Genomic DNA, 7991 nt, shown 5'->3' with positions numbered 1-7991 from the left:
AGATAATGATTTCATTTCGGCGGCAATTTCATTGGAGTGGTCGACTTGATGTAAGCCAACACTCTTCCTACCACTAGAATTTATACCATTCTTTGAAGATAAAGTACGATGTAAAGAATTTTCACTCATGCTCTCATAAAGACGCCACACGTCATCCTCATGCCTATCAATGTAAAAGCCACCCATGGAAGCATCAACCATGCCCTTGTAATTATCCGATAAGCTCTCAAAGAAATATTGAACTAATTGCCATTTGGGCATGTCATGATGTGGACACTTCCTAAGCAATTCATTAAAGCGTTCACATGCCTCATGAAATGTTTCTCCATCCCCATGTGAAAATTCTCGAATTGAGGTTCTCATGGTATTGGTCTTAGAAACCAGATAGTACTTCTTCAAGAACTCTTATTGTATTTCCACCCAAGAAGTTATTGAAAAAGGCCTAAGATTGTTAAACCAATATTTTGCCTTGTCTTTAAGGGTGAATGGAAAAAGTTTAAGCCTTAAGACCTCTTACGGCATGTCCATATATTTTACGGTGGAACATATTTCAAGAAACTCATCCAAATGCTTGTAAGGTTTTTCGCTTGGAAGTCCATGATAATTAGGAAGCATTTGAATGGTTTGTGGCTTGATTTCATAGTGGCGTGCTCTAAATGGTGGCAATTGAATGCATGTGGGTGCATTATATTCATTTGGCACATAGTGATCTCTTAAAGCAAAGGGAGGATTAGCAATTGGAGGTGCAACATGGGCACCTTGGTTACCTTGAATGATGAGAGGTGGTGGAACATAGATTGGCCTTGGCATTCCCAATGGAACTTGACCTTGTTGTTGTAGTGGATGAACATATGGCCTTGGCATGCCTAATGGTACTTGTATGTTATCATGATGCACATTGGGGTAGAGGATATGTTGTTGGTCTATGTGACCAAGGTTCTCCACATGGTCCTCATTGTGTCATTCCATTGATGAAATGGATTGACTAGAACTACCCCTTCCCCCAGGGTTTCGAATAATGGATTTAAGATGAAAATTTAAAGGGACGAGAGTGGGTCTCAATAATTTACGACCATGCATGCACAATGCAACACAACAAGCAATAACAACAAACACTTCACCTTCACAACAAATCAACAATCAACAAACTTCCTCCACATACAATATTCTCATACTCCCATGCTTTAACAATATGCAAGAAAAGTAAATTGCCTGCACGTGGGCTCACGATTTATTTAAGAATTGAATTACAAGCCTCCACGCAAGCCGACGATTTAATTAAAAGTTTGAGTAAGAAAAAGCTCACAAAGGTCCTTTAGCACTTCAACTCCAAATTTATAGCTTAGCTTAGCAATTTTTTATGATTTTAGCATTTTTCCTTTGCTTGCTTAACTCTTTTGCTTGGAATACTCCTTTACCTCCTTGTCAAACAAGAACAAACACAATAAATAACAAAAATTGAAAACAAAGTAAAGACACCATCAAAAGAGTACTAATTCCTAATTGATTCCATAAATACGACGTTGCCAATCAATCAATCCCCGGCAATGGCGCCAAAAACTTGGTGCGTCGGTCGTCGGTAACCCAAAAAGTTTATGTTTATGTGGCCAAGTTTTACATTTAGAAATTGTCAGTACTACCTTTCACTAAAAATATAGTTAGTGTAATACCCCTAATTTTAAAAGGATAGTCTCGGTATTTATTTATTATTTTTATTGTATTTTTACATGATTATTTGGATTAATTATTTTTATTTATTGTTTTGATGTAAGTGTTTACCTATGTGTCATGTGTTTTAAATTGAATTAAGTTTTAAATTGAATTAAGTTATCTTTTATTCTTTAATTGGCATTTTATTGTTTAAGTGTTTTTAATTATTTAATTGGGTTATTTAATTGGAATTAATTAGTTAAGTGGATTTACTTCATATTATTATTATTATTATTATTTTTTTTTTTTTCCATTTAATTCTGTTTTAGTTATAGTTAAATTTAGGGTTGCAATTACATAGGTGGCCGACGTAGGGATTTATCTTAGGTCGGTTTATGGGCCGAGATGGGCTCTGGCTTAAGGTTACATGGATTAGGGTTTAATCACTAAGCCTATAAGTATGTGTGTCACGGTGGTTTAGGGTTTGAGAATAATTAACCGGAATTTCTGTAAAAACAACAGAGACCGTGAGATACAGAGAGAGAGAAACAGAGAGCAGTTGTGGGAAAACAGAGTGAGGCTTAAGAGGAAGTGTACAGAGAGGACCAAGGAGGTTGAGTAAGAATTAGAGACTGAGTTATAGGAAGCTTGGCGGCGTTCAAAATTGCCGGAAAACTTAGAAACGACACAGGGAATTCAAGATTGAAATCACAGGCAAGTTCTTATCTTCCTCCTTCCCTTTGATTCGTGTTCTGTGCACCTAGATAGTCTCTAGGGATTAACTAATTAGTAAATGAAACTTATGTGTTCAATGTATGCTTGTTGATGATTTGTTTGCATCGAATCCAAATCTGTTTATAGTTCGTGTATTGTTTGCTTCCTGTTCTGTTCATTAAAGCATAATAAAAATCTGTTGCGTTTTGGTTATGATTCTTGCCTCTATCTTCTGTAAACAAACCCTAGGGATGTTAGTGGGATGTTATAAGACTCCTAAGATCAGTTTGTGAATAGAAACAGAGAGGTTGGAATAGAATTATGATTTCAGTTTTGTTCCTAACGCAGGTTAGTTCGGTAGCAAATTTAGTCTCTGTAATTGTTTTACTTGTTGTTATCAAGCCATTGGGATGCTACTGGGTATTCATAGGACACCTAAGTTTGGTTTTAAAAACTAACAGAGGGTTAGGAATAAGCCGGAGAAGGAGCACAAGAGCTGAAACACGCACCGGGGATGAAGGCTCACACAGGAGGTGAGAGCCGGCTCCATGGAAGTGGGAGCCGGCTCCCACAACAAAGTGGAGCCGGCTCTAGGAAGTCCTAGAGCCGGCTCTAGGCTGGAAAAGAGCCTGCTCCAAATTCTGGAGCAGGCTCCCTTGTTATTTGTAATTTCTTTTACGATTTTTTTTTATTTTCTACATACTATGGTCACTGTTGGAGCATGGAGACTGTTGGAATGAATTTGGAACTTTACAGAGGGATCAATAAATGAATTTTGAGTGTTATTAAGACCCTAAATTGAGTAAAGTTTAATTTTAAGTTGTCGGGACAAACAGTGTAAAAATTAAGGCACTTAACAAATGGAAGTTGAATTAATTGTTGAAATAAAATTCAGCAATTTGATGGAACATAATGTGTTTATAAAACTTGTTTTAGAATGCATTCAAGTGCATGATAAGGTCCTTTAATTATTAATTTTGATCTATGCATGCTTAGGAGGCTAGTTGCTGAATTATTAATTTGTTTACTGCAACTATATGATTAATGCTTGGATTTAAACTGCTGAAATATTTAACCAATCTTCTGAATTGTTTTAGCAATTTATTGGTTAATAATAGGATTATTTAACCTATTCACATGCATGATGGAGTCCCTGGCATATTAAATTTGGTCTATGCATGCTCTGGATGTTAGTTGTTGATTTGTTAAATCGTCTCCTGCAACTATATGGTTAAATGCTTGGATTTAAATTGCTGAAGCTTTAAATATTTTTCTGCAATTGTTTGGATGGTAGTTTTTGGTCCGTAAATTATTAAACTGTTATATATGTTGTTATATATGTTGTAATTTACATGGATATGGAGGATGGTATGTACCGGTATGGGACGGTGACATACTAGAGACGGTTTAGCTCAAAACGCATAAACCTAACCTAATGGATTAATGGAACGGATTGAAAGATATCGAATCCTAATTGTGACCAAGTCAGATCAGCTGTAAACAAGTTGGATGACTTCCTGGATTAACGGATGGTAGTTAAGTCATATCAACTGAATAAGTTGAATAACTAACTAGTTGGTTTTTTGTATGACAGTTTAATAAATAGTTGAACTGCATACCTTGGATTTGGACGGACTTTATATATATGGTTATGGTACCACGAGTTGAGCTTGAGTCTCAGACTCGTTGGTTAGGGTGCGTATATGCAGTGGATGCGAAACTGGGTATAATAGGTTGAGGTGTACCCTGTTAGGTCTAGGTACTCATGCCCACCTTTGGGTGCGTATTCGCATGTTGCCTTCTATTCAGGTTGAGACCCCTATTATAGACTGGTGAATGTCCCTTAGTGTGGATATATTTATACGTATGGACTAGATAGATATTGTGAGGTGTCTACGGTGTATCTGCGTATCGGGTCACTGTATGGATTGCAGTTAGATTAGAACTTGCTCGTGGGTCTGACCCACTCCTTTATTATTCTTTTCAGGTACAGGACGGTTCCAGCCTTAGAGCTTGATCGTGCTTGTCGAGGACAGTCTCACCTTCATCTGATTACGTAGGACTTCTCTCGATATTTCTAGCATTATCTATTTTCAGTTTTCAGTTTCAGTTGAACTTTTGGTTAGGGGTCCATCAGTGGATTCCCAAGTTGTAACCTTGAAGTTTTGGAGGATTGGATTTTTAATTTTCAGTTATACATGGAAGATTTTATAATTAATGTTACTTTCAGTTTTATTCCATCACTTTTGTTTCATTTTTGTCATCTGTGTTCGCTTTAAAATACTTTAATTGTTTGATATTCCCTCGGGTTTGGGCCTGGGCCTGATCAACCCGTGTCTCGGATCCGAGGGGTATCACAGTTAGGGTGAGTAGAAATCGTCCCAAGGGATTGAAAGTCATACTAGGTTGAGGAATCAAAATTAGGGTTAGTAGGTCGAGTGATCAAAATAGTGGTTGGTTGGTTGAATTAAATTAGATGCAATTTAAACTAAAGTAAACAATAATGCAATAGAAAGAATAAAAGAGAGAGGGAAATCTTGGGGTTTAGAGATCACCACTAAGTATAGCTTTTCTATACCTTTAATGAATGATTAATGAAGGGAAGAACATGTATTGCAACAAGTATATGTGTGTGGTTGTTTCAATAAGTATGGATGACAAATTAAGCATATATTGTCTAAACAACATGGTGGATAGCACAACATATCAAATTAAGCCATTAATCATTTCTTTAAGCTCACAATCCAAACACATCACAAGGTTAGAGATACATGTTACTTGCTTTCATAAGTATGGAACATCAACAACAAGCATGGATTGTCCTCCCATTTAACAACTACTCTACAACTATGCTAATGACATGAAATTAAGCTAATTAAACTAAGGGAGAGGTACAATCCATCAAGCAATGAGTATGAACCATCAAATAAACCACAAGAACATGACATTAAGTACTATGTCTTGACAATCTCTAGTTTATAGCATCAATACACATAGACATGCATTAATAACACAAGAAATAGAGACAAACACATGAACATCTATTCTAGCATACATAGACATATGGATAGAATGAAATGATCAATTGGAAGCATTAAATCACATAAATCATTGAATAAACAAGATCTATATATTTAAAAGTGTCATGACATGAATCACAATATCAATCCCCTCAAAAATACATAAATCAAGAAGTAGAAAGCATGCTTAGGGCTAACTCTAGCCCCAAAAGGATGTCTAGCCACTCATGGATGATGTCCTCCAACCCTCAAAGGTAAGCTCCATGGAAGAAATTTGCTCCTTGATTGATGAAGAGTCTCCAATGGTGTCTCTAGCCTCCCCCTCTTCTTTGCTTCCTCCCTAAGAGTTCTACAAGGTATGTTATGATATGATACAAAAAGTAATCCTTATCCTTATATAGGTAGGTCAAATGACACCCAAAATGAGCTGGGGTCGTACAACAAATATTCCTCAATGATTGGATAAAGGATAACTTTTTGTGAGCTGAAAATTTAACTTTTTCGCACTGGAGGAAGTTCGATCGATCAAACCTTGTACTTGGATCGATCGAACATGACTGAGATCTATCGAACTTAGGTTGGATCGATCCTCAATGGTGGCGCCTTTTTGGATAAAAACAAATATGAATATTTTAAAGATATTTTTGGAAAAAGGACAAAAGCGGTTGGTAGGGTAGTACAACTGAATAAGATCAATCATTTGGATAAGGACAAGAATGTTCAATCGATCAGAGAAGGAAGTTGGATCGATCGAACTTTTGAGATATTTGAACAGGGACAAACATGGCTTAGATCCATCTTGAAGTGCTGAGATCGATGAAAGTTGGATCGATCGAACTTTTCTTGAGATCGATCGAAGTTGCTGAAATTCCACCATTTGTTTCCTTTTGCTCTACTTTGCTCATTTCTTTGATTCATCCCAGAATTGCTTCAATTATGCTCTTATTTGGCTGAGTTAGCTTATTTTGGGGATAAGTACCTGAAAATAGAAATAACACGAAATCAATACAAAACGGTAAAATAAAATAGATAAAGGTTCTAAAATACATAAACTTAAGGAGTTTAAATACGCACTTTTCAACACTCGTCAGTACTCGTCAGTTCCAGACATAGAGTTTGTTCGTGCTGAGCAGAGGCAGTCCACATCATTCTTTCGGTTCTACGAAAGACTCTCTTTATGTTTTAGTTTCAGAGTATGGTTTTTGTGAATTGTTTCAGTTGGAATATTATTAGGGGTCCACTGGATGGGTTCCCGAGTTGTAATGATAATTTAAAGTTTTTGATAATTTGTTTGGAGATTTTATTATTTAGTTTTCTTTTGTCCAAGATCTTTTATCTAAAGAAATCTATAAGTCCATATTAATCTACTGTGAAATTTTAATTTAGAGAAAAACATCAAAAAGTTTGTATAAGGATTTTTCCGTAAGCTTATTACATGTTTTAAGGCTTATATGTTATAATAAAATAGAGTTTAGGTCATTATAGTAAAATAGATTGTTGTGTGGTCCTAAATAAAATTTAAGTCCATTTTATAGAAATAATTGTGTGGTCCTTTCATTTTTAAGAAAAAGTTTGAATAGTTCCCTCATTTTCTTGATAAATTAAGATTTTGACCTCATTATATTATAATATTTAGACCTTAAATCCATGTATTAGTAAAAATTCCACGTCTTTATATGTATTTTTTCCGCCGAACGCCCGCACCTGGGAACTGCTGTTATTTGTCGCTTAGGACTGGACGTTTTTGATTGAACCCCACTTTCCACATCCACCAAAAGATAACCCCACTGATTTAACAACCACCACCCCTCTCTTCCCACCTCTGCACTTCCAACATCCGAAACTAAGCTTTAGACTTTTCGTACCATATATCTCCGAAAAACCTTTCGGATCTAGCTATTTTGGTCAATGTCCGAAAGTAGTTGAGATAAAGGCGGCCTGCATGGTTCATTTGTTGAGTTCTCATGTCGAAAAGATACTCCTTGTCCAAACCAAACAAATTTTTTTAATGAAAAGCTTTTTTAAAAAATAATAATAATAATTAAATTGAACAAATTTTTAGCACCTATTAATTGTGTGAAAGAGATGTTACCTTTAAAATGTTATGACAGGGTTGAATCCGTCAAATGAGGGCACAAGGAGATTTGGATGACTCATTTAATTTGTTATTCAAATACTTGCGTTCTAAACATGATATCGGACTGAACATATATAGAGATATTGAGTAATTTGAGCCTAACCTAATCTCAATACGAAATTATTTAAAGGTTCACTCTAGTTTGGTATTGTAAGTTCCAATTACGAGCCTCTTCAAATTAGGGGTTAACAGATCAGATCAATCAAATCCATATTTGATTTGTTAACTTAACAAATTATTGAATTCGGATTGTTAACGGATTATTGAATTGAATGTTCTTATCCATATCATATTTAGCTCCAATTTTAATCGAATTGGATTATGATAAATTTTTATTTATTCATTTATTTTTTACAAAGATTAAAATGACATGCATAACTATAAAGCTTAGATAGAGTGGGGAATTGTTAATATATAGGATGATGCATAATATAACTATGCAACCAAATAAATATAATTATAAATAATTA

General features: G+C 35.3%; 1 pseudogene; it reads left to right on the top strand.

Moving 5' to 3' along the window:
• Positions 1 to 259: 259 nt before the first annotated feature.
• Positions 260 to 358, top strand: LOC132305890 (small nucleolar RNA R71; annotated as a pseudogene).
• Positions 359 to 7991: the final 7633 nt, after the last annotated feature.

The sequence above is a fragment of the Cornus florida genome, unplaced genomic scaffold, assembly GCF_030987335.1.
Source record: "Cornus florida cultivar Cherokee Brave unplaced genomic scaffold, ASM3098733v1 CherokeeBrave_3.0.0_Hap2_Chr04, whole genome shotgun sequence".
Lineage (NCBI taxonomy): Eukaryota > Viridiplantae > Streptophyta > Magnoliopsida > Cornales > Cornaceae > Cornus > Cornus florida.
This window is presented reverse-complemented; position numbering and strand designations above follow the sequence as displayed.